This window comes from Oryx dammah, unplaced genomic scaffold (genome assembly GCF_014754425.2).
Source record: "Oryx dammah isolate SB20612 unplaced genomic scaffold, SCBI_Odam_1.1 HiC_scaffold_21, whole genome shotgun sequence".
Lineage (NCBI taxonomy): Eukaryota > Metazoa > Chordata > Mammalia > Artiodactyla > Bovidae > Oryx > Oryx dammah.
Window position 1 is genome coordinate 37,822,560 of NW_024070205.1, and position 17,365 is coordinate 37,839,924.

Consider the following 17,365-nt stretch of genomic DNA (forward strand, 5'->3'; position numbering starts at 1 on the left):
TCCTGTTCCTCGAACAGTGCCTAGGTCGTGATAGGTATTTGCTGAAAGAGTGAATGAATGAATGAACGGCCTCAGTGAGAGACTGTGGAAGCTGTGGGCTGCTGGAAAGGCTGAGCCACAGGGCCAGGTGCTCAGGCCCTTGATGCCCTCTCTGCTAATCTCCCTGCTGCCCTGTGCCCTTGGCCTGGGAAAGGCCTCCTGGGTTTCCTCATGGCAAAGCCAGCTGATGAAGGTGGGAAGCCAGCTCTCACCCAATCAGAGACGTGGCTTCTTAGCATCCAGCCCCGTAGCCCCAAACCTACCCAAAGGGACCCAGGAAATGCAGACCAGAAGAGGAAAAAAACAAAACATATTCTCTGGAGGGGTCTAGAGCCCAAGTTGGACCCCAGATATGCCGTCATAATAGCAGTTACTGTGGCCTATACCAAGCTTGTATTTCCTCTCCAGAACAGCCCACCTGCAAGGGAGGTGCTGTCTTTCTCCCCATTTCACAGATGTAGAATAAGACTCAGGCTTTCCAGGGGGCATGGTGGTAAAGAATCTGCCTGCCAACGCAGGAGATGCAAGAGACCCCGGTTCAATCCCTGGGTGGGGAAGATCCCCTAGAGGAGGAAATGGCAACCCACTCCTGCCTGGAGAATCCCATGGACACAGGAGCCTGGAGGGCTACAGCCCATAGGGTTGCAAGAGTCGGACACAACTGGACAACTGAGCATACACAGAATAAGACTCAGACTGAGAGACAGGTTGGGACTGCAGTCCATGTACCCAGAAACATCTCTGGTGGTGACTCTGATCCTCCTGCCAAATCGTTTCTCCCTCGTGAAGCAGCAGGATGCCACTCCTCTTGTGGTCCTCCTCTCCCCAGTTCAAGCTTCTGTCCTGGCATTTTTGTCCAGTGTGGAAAGCCTCACCTAGAATGCTAGAGTCCACTCCTATTGACTGCCTGTCCATCGGTTCCAGAGCAGTCCAGGGACACCACTGCCATAGAGCATCCCTCACTGTCCAACATGTGGATTTGATTAGCAACAAGGCTAGAGGTCCTGCTCTGGGTTCCCTTGAGCGACCCTCCCTGGCTCCCCAGGGACGAGGCAGTTTTCCAGAATCAAGATGTGCCAAGTCCCTGCCCCTTCGCCATATGGGAGGATGTTGGCCCTGTCTCCCTTGGCTATAAACAGCTGCCCGTCAGTTCTGGAGCACGTCAGAGGCCATGGCTCAGGGCCAACACCCTACCCACCCTCCAACTGCACCTTCCAAGAGAAGCATGTGTGTGTGCTAAGTCACTTCGGTCGTGTCCAATTCTGCAACCCTTTGGACTGTAGCCCACCAGGCTACTCAGTCCATGGGATTCTCCAGGCAAGAATTCTAGAGTGGGTTGCCATTTCCTACTCCAGGGGATCTTCCAACCCAGGGATCAAACCCACATTTTTTATATCTCCTGTGTTGGCAGAAGGGTTCTTTACCACTAGTTTCACCTGGGAAGCCCCCTCAAGAGAAGCATGGAACCAGGCAACAAGAGCATTGACTCTAGAGGGAGTAGGCTCTGGGTTTCAATCCTCCTCTTGTCCCAGCTGTGTGTCCTTGGACTGATTATTTCACAGCTCTGAACTCCAGCTCTCTCATCCGTAAAATGGGCATGACCATGCCTCATAGTCACAGTGAACACGGGGCTCACATGAGCCACACATAAAGCACCAGGCACACAGTAGGGGCTTGCTAAGTGGGGACGGTCTATGACCGTTCTGTCAACTGGAGGTGCATTTCAGTGCTCTGAGCCAGTGGGCACCGTCCCCAGGTCCCTGGGTCCCATCCACTCTTGTCATCAATCAGCACTGCTGTGCCACTTCTGCAGCCATCTGTCAGCACCAGCTGCTGCCTGCCGCCACCAGGGCACCACTCAAGGCCCGGGGGCCCTGCCATACCCTATGTTCCCTACCCCCCACCGCCTCAGCCTGCCTTTGGGCCCTGAGATGCGGGGATTCCAGCGGCCTCCCCAAATCCTGACAGCAGCCCTTTTATCCTCATCCCAGGGCTTTTCTGCATCCAGAGGGGCTCCTCACCAAGGCCTGGGGCCCAGGGACTGGGCTGGAAGCCCCTCCGTTCCCACAGCAGGGCCCCAGCCCCTCCTGCCCCTCCGCTGCTCATACCACATCCTGCCGCAGCCCTGCCTCTATTTCATCAGGCCAAGGATTGCTTTTTAAATAAATCTAAAAAACTCCACTTCCTCCTTGGCAAGTTCATTTTAAGTCATTTTATCTCTTTCCCCCCTATATTTTTCCCAAATAATGTGATTAAGTGACTCAGCGCCGGCTGCCTCTGGCAGGCCTGGCCTCTAATTCAGTTTGAGGACGGCCACCTCTGACCCCACTCCACTCTGGCTAAGAGAACACTTAAGCGATGTCCTACCGCTTCCTACAGAGAAAGGGGGGGGGGGGGGGGGGGCGACAGGGGGTGGGGGCGGCAGCGGGCGGGGGCGAGGGGGGGGAAGCGAAACAAACTTTCACATAAAATTATGGTATATGGATAATTGAGAAGTTTAAAAACATGAATCTAATTGTACAGTCCCCGGAGAAACCCATATCGAGCCACCCTATAAGAGGCCTGGAATCTCCCGATGATGATTTATTGCTAAATCCTAGTATTTTTCAATACATTATAGTTTTTAAATTGTGTTTAAATTGAGTGTAGAGGAGCAGAGGCCATTAGGAGATGCAGAAATGATGATTATATTTAAATATTCATGCACGCAGTACCTTATTATTGAATCTGAACACTAACAAAATCAATATTAAGTGCGGTTTGACATGAATTTATTTATGAATTTCGACTTTCTAAGTACTGTATTTTTTCACTCAAAAATTGTGAGTATAATGTAGTAATGATATCAAAACACAGTGTCAGAGAGCATTAGCTGGGGAGGTTATAAACCTCTGGATTAGGGGGCCCCACATTGCCCTCAAAAGTGCTTAGTACACAAAACCCAATTCCTTTTTTTTTTTTTTTCCCTTCCCTGTTTCTGAATCGTGCAAATCCACATACACTCAGAGAAGGCGGTGGGGCTGAGTGGGGGAGGGCGGGTGGCTCAGCCAGAGTGGCAGGAGTGGCTGCGGGCGCTCAGCTCCTCCAGGATGGGGTGCAGGGGATCCAGGGTTCTCTGTGGGCGCCTCCCTTAACCTCCGGATCTGGGAAGCAGCCCCCTGGCCAAGGGGTCCCAAGGGTCTCAAGGGATGTGCTGCTCTCACTCCCAAGAGGGAGACACCATGGAGGTTGGGGAGGGGCGCCTGAGGGTCTCTTCATTTCCGGACTTTTGATTCTGGGTGCAGGGGGTAAGCTGGTGGGATCTGGGTCCAGGAAACCCAGACACAAGGAGCTAGAAAGAGAGCCTTTACCCCGCAGATTCTGGGTCAGGCCCCCAAGTGCATATCCCGGGTGGGTTTAGGCCACCTTTTCCTGCTCAGCCTACCAGGACCTGCTGCCTAGATGTAGGCGCTGATGCTGGTGAAGGGAATGTGTGCCAGCCCCCGCCCTTCCTGGGCCCCCTTCCCTTCTGTTCATCCACAGCGTCTTTTTCCTGTGGCCCCTGCCTGCTGTCCCCAGGCCACCCCTGCCAGGAGGCTACCTGCAGCTGCAGGGCTGCCCCCTGGAAATCCTTCCAAAGATCTGATGTCTGCTTGTGGGCTTAGGTGACACCCAGCTCGTCACAGTCACAGTGAGCAGTGGTCCCCATACATGCAGGACCACCTTGCCATGACCCATTCGTCCATGCCTGGACCTCACAGAACCCCGTGTAGACACACACGCGTGCACATATACACACAACTAGAGTGAAAAGACACAGTGGGCAGCGGGAGTGAGACCCCATTCTTTAGATGGAAAGTGACTTCTGGATCTGCAGTCTTTTGGACAACATGCAACACGAATTTGCAAAGAACTAAATACAGAAATACAGTTACTATCCCTGATGTAAGCTGACACTTCTCAGTCCTCCCCTCATGGTCACACAATCCTGACGTGGCCACACTATCTTCCAAATAGATCCATGACCCCCCCATCCATAAACCCACAAATACTCCACAGCCTGACACTCACCATATCCTGCCTCCAGGGCACCCCACCCCCCTACAAATAATGTAACACACAAGTCCACACACCTTGACACTCACAACCCCTTACCTCTCCCTCACAGAAATAATCACGTGGGTACACACGCTAGCACACACCCTTGAACACAGTCAGTCCACCATCATCTTTACATGTAGCCCCACACACACGTCAACACATGGACGCCCTAACACAGATACACCCCCCACTTCTGACACCCTAAGTCCTCAGCTCACGCACACGCCAGTCCTGAAGCTGGCAGGGGGCCAGGTGATCAGTATAGTCTGTCCCACTGCGGGTGGAGGCAACCTGGGGTCAAGGGTCAAAAAGCACTTAGAAGCTCTGATTCAGAATATTCATCAGTCTTTGGGGAGGGGAGATGAAGCCCACACAGGCGGAGGGGGAGGAAAAAAACTCAACCTCGACCCTAAACTCTTTTCCAGTAAATCGATGTATTTTGCTATAATTTTATTAGGAATATAAAAGGAGCCTTTTCAAAAGTGCTTAGGACGCAAAAAAAAGAGGCGGGCGATGGAAACATTAGTCTGTCTGTATTAGCAATCCCATAGTCACATTTTATTGTTACTGTCAGGATGCAAAAGCTGTGCTTAAAACAAAATAATACATAATGTATTACTGAGGCATAAACATCAGCGAGCCGTGAGCGGTCGGCATTTTTATTTTAAAAAGAAGATGCAAGAAAAAAAATATATTGAGGGACCAAGGGTGGGGGAGGGGTGCTGGCAGCCTCTGGGAATCAGAGTAGAGCTGGGCTCCCAGACCAGGACTGGGGAACCCGGAGGAGGGGTGGGGTCTGACCCCTAGTGATAACTTCAGTCACAATGTTCCCCCCCTTTACAGCTCCCCCCCAGGAAAAATCTGCCTCCCAGAGTAGCTCCAGGTTCAAGGATCTCCCATCTTCTGGATACATCCTTCGGACCTTGTGGTTTATAAAACTCTGGCCCTTTGTCCTTCCCCGACCCTAACCATCACTGTATGCTAGGGAAGGAGATTGGGCAGCTATTGTTGTCCCTATTTTGCAGATAAAGACACTGGGACTCAGAGAAGGACAGTGATCTCTAAGTCACAGAGCCAGTGAGGGATGTGGTCAGGGCTAGAATCCAGGGCAGAGCACAGAGTCCCAGTTCAGTGCCTCTCCCACAGTTCCAGCTGCCCAGGTGTGTGACCCTCTCCAGCTTGAGCCCCTGGCTTTCTGGGGTGATCTGCCCCACCCTTGCCCTCTGTAATCCATTCTCCAATGTCAACAAGTATAATCTTCCAAAAGGCAAACCAAATCTTGCCTCTTCTGTGCTAACATCTTTCAAACACATTCTCTCCCACCTAGGAAACAGTCTGTACCCTGCCAGAGCCTCCTTCTGGCTCTGACCTCCTCTGCCAGCTCCTTCCCCTCCCTCCTGCCCAGTGCTCACTCTGCATTAGATCCACTGGCCTTTGGTCTATGTCTTCGCTTCAGGGTCACTTCTGCCTTAGGGCCTAGACTTCTGTTGTTCCCTCTGCCTGGAAAGTCTTTTCTGGCCCGTTACATCAAATACCACCTCCTCTGAGGAGTCCTCCGGGATTACCCAGTCTAAACCTGATCCTCCTTCACTTTTTGTCTTATCTCTGTTTCTTGTTTATTGCCTATTTTCCCAAAACTAGCGCTTACGTCCCAAGAAGAAGGGACTTTATTCATTGCAAGGTCCCCAGTTCCTGGCACATGCACAATCAATATGTAGACAACTGATGGGTAGACAGCACTGCCACTTGGATGTCATGGTGGGCTGAGGCTGAAACCCACTTGAGCCTTTTATCCTGCTTCAATCCCCAGAGTTCCCAGGGCAGGCCCAGCTTCCCACGTATGGGGACTCTTCCAGCCCACCAGAGCCAGAGCACCCAGTCTGGGCTGGACCACTTCAGCCCACACAGCTGAAAACAGGGCCTCTGGATTTCAACACCACCTGGAGCCAGCACTCCCTCTAACACCAAGGGCAGCGCCTCCCCCATCCTGTACCTGCCCCTCAAGTTCCTCCCAGCTCTCCTTCGACCTCTGGGAGAGTTGGCTCTGCTTCCCCACCCCGGGATTCCCCTCCAGGTATCTCCCGTATTCTCTCCTCCACTTCCTGAACCTTTGGTCAGGCAGCTGCTAGGGGGTCAGGAGCATGGCTCTTCCATCCTTCCATGCATCCTGCTCTCAGGCCCTAGCTTCTCCCCTCCCAAACCCACCCCAGCCCTCCAAGTCAGCCCCTCTACTCTGAAAGCTTCCTCACAGCCTCTGGCCAGCTAGCTCTGGGGCCCCACGGTTCACTCTTAGGGGGCCACTGACCTTAATGAAAGAGATTTAGGGAAGCAGTAGTTAAAAGTAGAACCAGGAAGACAGAGTTTGAATCCTGGGTCTCCTTCTTGCTAGCTTTGTGACTTGGATACATTGCTTTAACCACCCTGTGCCTCAGTTTCTTCATATGTAAAATGGGGACAGAAATGGTGTCTTCCTCATTGGGCCTTTGCAAGCCTTGTGGAGGAATGTAAGGCAAAGTGTGAATATCCTTTAGCACAGGGCTTTGGGGCCACTGTGCCATTCAAAGGAAGGGCCGTAGGGGCAGGAAGTCCAGCCAGTATCAGAATGAGGGATGCTGGGACCAGCCAGTCCACCCACCCCTACCTGTGAGCCCTTCTGGGGCAGCTCCCCACTGTCTCAGTGCTCTTGGTGCCACCTAGTGGTGGGTGGGGGCATCAGGGGGCCTAGTGGGGGCAGGGTGGGGCTGTGGATACCAGAGGTGGATACCAGAGAGGGGAGAAGTGGTCAGGAGCAGTTATTCACCTGTCTTGCTGGGCACTATCTGGGGCCAGCGTGCACTCAAGAGGCCACCCCACCCCAGGCCTGGCAGCCTTCCTGGGAGAGCAGAGCAGGGAGGAGCCACGTCCAGGGTGCCCTGTGCCAGCTCAGGAGTCCCCGCCAGCCCTGCCAGTCATAGCTCAGATGCCTGTGCTATCACTGAGGGAGAATACAAGTGAGTCAGGGGAGGAGCTGGGAATATCCTCTGCAGCCCTCAAGTGGCCCAGCCTCCTGTCCATCACATCCCCTCCCTCCTCAGGACCCAGGACAGCAGGAGGTCTTGGGTGTCAGGGCTGGATGACCCTGTCCATTCAGGCACCAAGTTCTTCCATGCAACACATGCTGTTGAGTCCCTACTATGTGTCAGGACACTGGGGAGGCAGAGGGAACAAGACAAAACCCTGGGACTTTCCTGGTGGTCCTGTGGCTAAGATTGCAGGCTCCCAATGCAGGTGGCCTGGGTTGGATCCCTGATCAGAGAACTAGATCCCATATGCCACAACTAAATATCCCATATGTTGCAATTAAGATTCAGTGCAGCCAAACAAAATAGGGCAGATGCTTGTTGTTGTTCAGTCGCTCAGTCGTGTCCAACTCTTTGTGACCCCATGGACTGCCGCATGCCAGGTTTCCCTGTCCTTCATTATCTCCTGGAGTTTGCTCAAATTCATGTCCATCGAGTCGGTGACGCCATCCAATCATCTCATCCTCTGTGGTCCCCTTATCCTCCTGCCTTCGATCTTTCCCAGAATCAGGGTCTTTTCCAATGAGTCAGCTCTTCAAGTCAAGTGGCCAAAGTATTGGAGCTTCAGCTTTAGCATCAGTCCTTCCAATGAATATTCAGGGTTGATTTCCTGTAGGATTGGCTGGTTTCATCTCCTTGCTGTCCAAGGGACTCTCAAGAGTCTTCTCCAACACCACAATTTGAAAGCATCAGTTCTTCAGCACTCAGCCATTTTTTATGGTCCAACTCTTACATCCATACATGACTACTAAAAAAACCATAGCTTTGACTATACGGACCTTGCTTATTTGAAAGTAAATGAGCTTGTGTTGGGTGGGGTGGGGTGCAGGCAACAGGTGGGGAGAGGAAGGGGAAAAGACAGAAAAGCAAATAGCAGAAATTCACCATGTGTTTAACCAGCACACATGGTTAAAGTACTGTGGGCTACAAAGCAGGGGGGAGGGCAAGCAAGGGGGAGGGCAAGCAGGGGAGGTTGTGGCGTAGCAGGGTGTGGGGCCCACAGCATCACCTGGTGGTTACGGCCTTGGGCTCAGAGCTTCCAGGATGCCTGACTTTCACCTAGCTGTGAGGCATTGGATGAGTTATTGAACTTCTCTGGGCCTGTTTCATTGTTGGTGAAATGAGGAATAATAAGAGCTACTATCTTACTACCCAATGGGTGGGTTTGTTCCCAGGACTGAATGAAACTCAGAATGCAGGGAGAATCTGAGGCCTTAATTGTGGCAACAGCTCCAGGACCCTCTGCTTCTCAAAACCCCGCTCTAGCGTCACCACACACACAGCCCGGGAACACTGGAGGCCATATCCATATCTGTGTAGACATGCCCAGGTGATCTCAGGAATCAGGGCTGCACCTGGACAGGTGTACAAGGCCCTGAATGTGCAAGGCCATGTGTGCCTGTGGAAGGGAAGAAAAAGACACCAGGGAATAGACAGGAAGGAAGAGAGAAAATTTTGGAGGTCTAGTTCCCATCCAGGGACAGAGGCTGATACTCTGGATTAGGATTTCCTAAATTTGTCTACCAAGGATGCTGCCTAGACTCAGCCTTCCTTGCCACCACCCAAGGCTGAGGTTCCAGGGCCCTTCCAAACTTTGGAAGGCTCTGAGGCCTGGGCAGGATATGCCCTTGTGTGCATGCATGCTCAGTCGTGTTTGATTCTTCACAACGTCATGGACTATGGCCCACCAGGCTCCTTCTGTCTCTGGGATTTCCCAGGCAAGAATACTGGACCACCAGGAAAGTCCTGCATTGTCATTTCAACTCAATAGATCCTAAATACCTACTATGTGTTGGGCATTAGGGATCCAGAGAAGGATAAAATGCATTCATTTAACAAATGATTATTGGGTACCTATGTGTCAAGCACAGTGCTATGCGTTGGGAATACAAACACTGAAAAGATGCATTCATTCATTTGTTTGCTTGTCCATTCAGCATATGCTAACTAAAAATCGACGATGGGCCAGGTGCTGTGCTGGATCACAGAGATGAAATAGGCTATGCCAACCCTCAGTTGCTCACAGTGAAGCTGGGAAAACAGACTCTCAGGCAGACTCATGCCCTCCTCCAGGGGACCTTCCCGACCCAGGGATCGAACCCAGGCCTCCTGCATCTCCTGCACTGGCGGGCAGAGTCTTTACCGCTGCGCCACCTGGGATCCCCATGGAGCTCCTTTATTCCAGGCTGAGGGTCCCAGCATCATGCTGCCTAGTGTCAGATGCTGGACCTTCCCAGGTACCAGCGAAAGGGAGCAGTAGCAAGCCTCAGTCTCCTGCATCCTCTCCCCTCCTGCATCCTTGCTCTCCCTCCTGCCTCTGAAGGGCCCAGGATGCCTCCCAGCAGGTGGTAAACCTCAGCAAAGGGCCAGCTGTCCTTCAGTAGTCTAAGACAGGGATCAGTATGCAAGAAGCAGGAAAATAGGAGGCTTCTCATCCCGACACTGCCAGGCTGGGCTTTGCCTCTCCCCACCCCCATGGACTGGGGCAGGGCTACCTATCAGCAGCAGAGCCGCTGCCTTGTCATCAGACGCATAGCAATGTGTCCGCAGCTGGCAGGGTCTCCCTCCTTTCACTGGGCAGCCTCCATCAGCAGGGAGACAACTGAGGCAGAGTCTGGACTTCCAGCCTGATGAACGCAGTGAATCTGCCTGGAAGTCTGTTTTCCCAGCTTCACTGTGAGCAACTGAGGGTTGGCACAACCTGATTCATCTCTGTGACCCAGCACAGTACCTGGCACATCGCTGATTTTTAGTTAGCGTATGCTGAATGGACAAATGAATAAATGAATCTTTTCAAAGTTTGTACTCCCAGTGGATAGCACCAATAATCATTTGTTAAATGAATGCGTTTTATCCTTCTCTGGATCCCTAATGCCCAACACATAGTAGGTATTTAGGATCTATTGTCATTTCAACAGAACTTCCAGGTGGAAATGACAATGCAGGACTTCCCTGGTGGTTCACTAGTTGAGAGTCTGCCTTCCAGTGCAGGAGGCATGGGTTCCATCTCTGACAGGGAGGATCCCATATACCTAAGCCTGCGTACCACAGCTACTGAGCACACGCTCTAGAGCATGTACTCCGCAACAAGAGAAGCCACCGCAATGAGAAACCTGAGCACTGCAACTAGAGAAAGCCTGTGCACAGCAACCAAGACCCAGAGCAGCCAAAAATAAATGAATGCATATTTTTTAATGACAAAGTGGGCTTCCCTGGTGGCTCAGTGGTAAAAGAATCTGCTTTCTGATGCAGGAGACATGGATTCAATCCTTGACCCTAGAAGATCCCACAGAGCAACAAAAGCCCAGAGCCACAGCTACGATGCCTGCATTCTAGACCCTGGGAGCCTCAACTACTGCGTCCACGTGCTGCAGCTACTGAAGCCTGCATGCCCCAGAGCCCTTGCCCTGCAACAAGAGGAGCCTGTGAACTGCAGCTGAGGAGTAGCCCCTGCTCTCGGCACCTGGAGAAAAGCCCACGAAGCAACGGAGACCCAGCCCAGCCACATAAATAAACACATCAAATTGGTTTTTAATGACAAAGCAAAACTCCTGAGGGCCTGTCTGGTCCAAAGGGGACTCCAGTGATAGGCTTCTGCTTAGACTGGCCCCAGCCTCAGCCATCCTGGGAGGACCTGGGTTCTGGGCACACCCCATGATCTCCCCAACCCCATCCTCCTCCTTGTCCAGAATGGGATGGGGTGGGGAACTTTGGCTCCCTTGGCACAGGAACTGATGGGTCAAAGGCAGGGGGGAGAGAGAGGAAAGGCAGACCGTCAGACAGATACCACTACAGTGGGTCCTCCCCACAGAGGGGACAGCAGGGCCCCCACAGTGTCCCTGGAGGCTCTTCCCTTGACAAAACAGGTCATCCTAATGTGTCCCCTCCATGCAAAGGGCTCCCCACGGCCCCGCACCTACAGAGCCCTGCTTCCCGACCCTCTGCACACTCAGTAAGTCGGGGTTGGTGAGGGGGGCCAAGTGGAGGGGGAGATAAAATTCTTCTTGGCAGTTTAAAGAGTTTTGGCATTTTCACGAGGGTGCATATAATATTTAATTACCTCCCCGCAGCACGCCCTCATGCCTGCCTTGGCTTCCCCAGGTGAATTTGTAGGCGCTGAAATGGTCTAATTTCCCGCACAAGCCATGTCAAATATAATTTGGGTGCAAAGTTGGTAATTATATGTAACATCAGTCTGATGTTAAAAACACTGAAAAATTTAGCAAGAAGACACTACTGGAAAGACATAAGTCTGAGGCCCAGCCAGAAAAAGGCAGGCCTGGGCCCTGCAGAAGCCAAAGTCTTTAATTAATGATAGCATGTTTTCAGAGACTCAAAGGACGCGGGTCCCCAACTGTCTGAAACTCCTTTGTCTTCCAATTACCAGCATCTGGGGAGAGGGAGGCAGAGAGGAAGTCGAAGAGGGGCACCCAGATCCTGGTGGAAAGCTGCCGAGGTCTGGGCAGGGGCTGTGGCGCCTGAAGACCAAGGTCCTGCCGTCAGGTGACCCACCGTGTTCTTCCGTCACCAGAGACCAAGCCCACACTCAGGGCCGGCGGGAGGAGGGGCTTGTCCCCCACCCCACCCCACCCCCACCGACTCTCTGGGTGAATCGTGGGGAGGGGGTGAGGTTTGGCCACTCACCAAGCAGATCTGCTGATCTTAGAGGGTCTGGAAACAATGCCTGTCCCCTTCCTGATTTACCTGGACCTTTTTCTTTTCTTTTCATGTAGACCATTTAAAAGTCTTCATTGAATTCATTACAGTAACACTTCTGTTTCATGTTTTGTTTTTTTGGCTGCGAGGCATGTGGAATCTTAGCACCCTGATTCGGTGGGATTGAACCTGCATACTCTGCATCAGAAGAAGTCTTGACCACTGGACTGCCAGGGAAGTCCCTCTTTCCTTTTCAAACAATTTAACCAACTCTTTCTGTGAGGACAGGGACTACATCTTGTTTGCTCAGCTGTGTCCCTGGATCTAGCACATAGTATGTGCTCAATAAATATTTGTTATTTGAATGTACTGTGAAACAAGCTCAAATTGCTTCTCATTCTAACTCTATGTGGACCAAGAGGGACTCCAGCACAGGAGACATTCAAGAAGCTAAAAGGACAGGTGCTGAGCCTGGATTAGGTTGGTGATTCCACACTTATAAGCACTATAATCTTGAGTCAATTGTCAAAACTGTGCCTCAGTTTCCTCATCTGCATAATGGGCACAGCAATACATCTACCTCCGAGGATGACTGTGAACTCTGGGTGAGATTCTTGGAGGCATAAAGTGCTCTCAACAGTGCCTGGCAGGTAGCTCTTGTTTTGCTAAAAGAGGTGAGGGAGGTGTGGCTTTGTAGAATGGCTCTTCAGAAGGGGTTTCCAGAGGCTGTGTAAAGACAAAGAGAAGGGGTGGCCAGCATGGCACAGGAACCTGGAGTGTCAAAATAGAGATTTCCAGTGGACAGTTAGGAAAAGTTTCTGCCATTAGGGACATGACAAGAATACCTTCTTGACTCCTTAGGAAATCTTTTAAAAAAATGTCATCCATCTCTTGATACACGATATGGAGTTGTGTCTGTTTGGGCTATGTGGCCTCCAGGTGGGCAAAGACCTGAGCACCTCCTGTGAGAGGTGACTACGTTCAGAAGTGGGTACTGTTATTTATTTATTCGACTGTGCTGGGTCTTAGCTGCGACATAGAGATCTGCGGTCTTCATAGTGGCCTTCGGGATCTTTAGTTTCAGCATGCAAACTGGTACGTGGGATCTTAGTTTCCCCATCAGGAATCGAACACAGGCCCCCTGCATCAGGAGCTGAAGTCTTAGCCACTGGACCACCAAGTCTCCTGTTATAGTTATTAATGGTTTGTGATGCAAAAGCAGGGCTCAGAGAGATTAAGTGATGGGCCCGTACTTCACACTTTGGTAGAGTGGGTTTGTCTTCCCACTATCCACTTTTAACCCTCTGTGCTCCATTAAACATACCAGAAGATTCTGCCAAATAATAACAAAAGCCAGAGCTGACATGAAGCACCTTACTGAGAGTCAGATGTCCTGGTTTACCCCACTTCATCCTAACTGCCCTCAGAGGCAGGCACTGGTATCCCAGTCTTAGAGACTCTGTGGCCTTGAGGGGTTGACTTGCTCCAGGTCACAGGACGTGGGATGTGGAAAGAAATCCAGGCTGACCCCAGAGGAACCCTGCCCTCAGAAGGGATCATCTCCTCAGGCACTGCCCTTATCCTGCACGTCTGCCCCAGCTACACCTTCTACAAACTGGTCCTCGGCCCTGCACATTGGAATCATCTGGGGACCTTTAAAGCCACTGATGCCCAAGTTTGAAGTGGCCTGGGTCATGTCTGGGCAACAGGAATTTTATAAACTCCCAGGTTGTCCTAACACTGAGGCCATTCCTCCTGTTTCAGCTAAATCTTCCTGAGCTTCCTCAACTGTAACATGTACACAAATCACCTGGTTGTTGTTCGGTCACTAAGTTGTGTCCTGTTCTCTGCGACCCCATGGATGCAGCACGTCAGGCTTCCCTGTCCTTCACTATCTCCTGGAGCTGGCTCAGACTCAGGTGTATTGAGTTGGGGATGCCATCCAACCATCTTCATCCTCTGTTGTCCCCTTCTCCTCCTGCCATCAACCTTTCCCAGCATCAGGATCTTTTCTAATGAGTCGGCTCTTTGCATCAAGTGGCCCAAGTATTGGAGCTCCAGGTTCAGCATCAGTTCTTCCAATGAATATTCAGGCTTTATTTCCTTTAGGATTGACTAGTTTGATCTCCTTGCTGTCCAAAGGACTCTCAAGAGTCTTCTCCAGCACCACTATTCAAAAGCATCAATTCTTCGGCACTCAGCAATCTTTATAGTCCAATTCTCACATTCGTACATAACTAATGGAATCACATGGGGATCCTGATAAAATGCAGCCTCTGTTGCAGATGTCTCTGGGTTGGGGCCTGGGATTCTGCATTTCTAACAAGCTGAGGCTACTCCTCTGAGGATCACTCTTCAGAGGCTACTCCTCTGAGCCTTGAGTATAGAAGCTCCATACCAACAACTCTTAAATATGTCTGTATATTCCAATCACCTGTGGAGTTTGAAGAAGTTTGAATGCCTAGGTCCCAACCCAGAGATTCTGGTATCATTGGAAAGGAAGACTAGCAACTGGGTGGGGTTGGGGGTGTGCTTTGAAAAAATACCGATGCCTAGGCCAATTAAATCCTCAGCCAATTAAATCAGAGTCTCTGGCGTGGCACTTGGGCACCTGCATTTTGTAAAGCATCCAGGGGATTCTGACAAGTAGCCAGTCTTGAGGACTAAAGCTTTGGGCTGCATCTCACATAGTGTTTGAAAAGTGAAAGTGTTAGTTGCTCAGTCGTGTCTGATTCTTTGTGATCCCACGGACTGTAGTCTTCTAGGCTCTTCTGTCCATGGAATGCTCCAGGCAAGAATACTGGAATGGGTAGCCATTCCCTTCTCCAAGGATCTTGTAGACCCAAGGATCAAACCCAGGTCTCCTGCAATAAATTCTTTATCGTCTGAGCCACCAGTTGCCAGATCCTATCGAACTTGGGCTTCTTCAGAGTTTTGCATTCATCGAGTCTGAGATAGGACCCAGGAGTCAGCACTCTTAATGCCCTTCCCAGGGGATCCTGGTGTAGGTGGACCTCAGACTCCTTCATCTTCCTCATCCTCAGCCCCTGCCCAGCTGATCCCTCTACACACCATCCCACCGCAGCCCACAAGAAGAATTCCCTGGGCCAGTGGGACCCCACTCCTTAGGACTCTGGGACCAGCCCCCTCAACAAGGGGAGACTAGAAAGCCACAGAAGGAGACCAGGGGTGAGGCTGAAGATGGGATGGTCCAGGCTGCAGCCCTCTGTCATACTTCTGTGGCTGACCAGCGCTCAGAGGTCAGCTTCATCCTGTGACAGGCAAGGAAGGAGGACTCCTGGCTTCTGAGGAAGGCAGGGGTGGGGCAGAGACTGGAAAACCAGACAGGAGGATTCCTGTCTAGCCAATTCCTCCGCCTGGCTCCCTGCACCACCCACCTGGGCAAGTCAGGACAACACCCCCACCCCATGCCTCTATTCCTGTATTTCTCAAATAAAGAGAATAATCTTACCCAACCCCACTGTGTATGTGTGATTGTGTGTGTTTTCTTTTTAGATTAAAGTAGTAAGTGCTCAAGGCAATGAATTCAAACAGATCAGAAGCCTGTGAAGTGAGGAGTCTCTTTTGGAGGAACCACTGTTAATAGTCTCTTGTGTGTTTCCAGACAATTTCTGTACATGTACAAGCAAACCTCTGTGTGCACCTTTTAAAAAACGAGATCGTATATGTTGTTGCAATTTGTTTTTTGCACCTAGCAATATATTATAGGTACCTTTCCTTGGAAATCCACAAGATCTAGCTCATTCTATTTGAAGGTTGCATAACATTCCACAAAACTGATATACCTTTGTTTATTCAGCCATTCCTCTGTTGGTAGACATTTAGGCCATTTTGACTTTTTTGACTACAATAGACGATGATGCAAGATATCACTATATGAGTGCCTCTCAATACTTCTACAAGTGTCTCCCTAGTACATTCCTGGGAGTAACGTTAAGGTTCACCCAATTTTGTCTCTCATTTTAACAGAGACTGAAAAGCTCAAGTTTGCAAAACTCATGGATTTTTAATGAGAAGAGACAAGTTGGTAACAAACAGTAACTCTGTCTAGAAGTGGATGGGACTGCCATGGGTTTTCACAACAGTAGAATTTCATGTAGACACTAATTAACATCTCCCTTATTTCCATCATAACCGGCAGCACTCATACTATTGTCAAGTCCTGGCTCCAGCACCACCAGCCAGACCATTGACACCAATGCCAAGACCAAAACCGCCATGACCATCATTCCCACATCAGCCTGTGTTCTCAGTTGCAGACAACAGAACCTACTCTGATTTAACTGGGAAGGTATTATTAAAGGGTATTAGACAAACATCTAAATGTGAAATCCAAAACTATGAAACTCCTAGAAAAAAAATTAAAAAAATTCTTTAAGACCTTGGGTTAGGCAAAGATTCCTTAAGACAAAAGCACAGATAGATCATAAAAGAAGAAAATTGATGAATCTAACTTCACCAAAATTTAAAATGTCTGCTTTTGACAACACTGTGATGAAGATGAAAAGACAAGCTACAGACTGGGAGAAAATATTTGCAAAACGCATATCTCACAGAAGACTGGTAACCAGATAGACAAACAATACTCAAAACTCAAAAATAAGTAAACAGACAATCCAATAAAAATATGAGCTTAAGATTTGCATAGACACTTTACCAAAGAAGGCATGTGGGTGGAAAACAAGCCCTTGATAATGTGCTCAGCATCAGTAGTCATAAGGAAAATGAAAAGTAATACCATAATGAGATATCACTGCATACTTACTTGAACTGTTCCAATTTTTAAAACTGGCAGTACAAAATGCTAGCAAGGATACAGACCTAGCTAGAATTCTTATACATTGCTGGTGGTAATGCAGAATGATACACCCACTTTGAAAACCTGTTAGGCAGTTTCTTGTAAAGTTAAACATATACTTAACACATGGCTCACCAATCCCACTCTTAGGTATTTACCAAAGAGATATTGAGATATATTTCCTCATCAGAAAAAAAAACGTGATATGTGAATGTTTATAGAAGCTTTATTCATATTAAAAAATGGAAACAACCCAAATGTCCATCAGCAGATGGATGGATAAACAGATTACGGTACATCCGTTCAGTGGAATACTATGCAACAATCAACAGGAACAAATTACTGACATATGTAACGACGCGGAGACTCTCAAGAGCAATATGCTAAGTCAAGGAAGCCAAACTCAACAGGCCACATATTGTATGATTCAATTTCTATGACACTTTAGAAAAGGCAAAACTATAGCAACAGAAAGCAAAGAGGAGCTAAAACAGCCTCTTGATGAAAGTGAAAGAGGAAAGTGAAAACACTGACTTAAAACTCAACATTCAAAAAACTAAGATCATGGCATCCAGTCCCATCACTTCATGGCAAATAGATGGGGAAACAATCAAAACAGTGACAGATTTTATTTTCTTGGGCTCCAAAATCACTGCAAATGGTGACTACAGCCACAAAATTAAAAAATGCTTGCTCTTTGGAAGAAAAATTA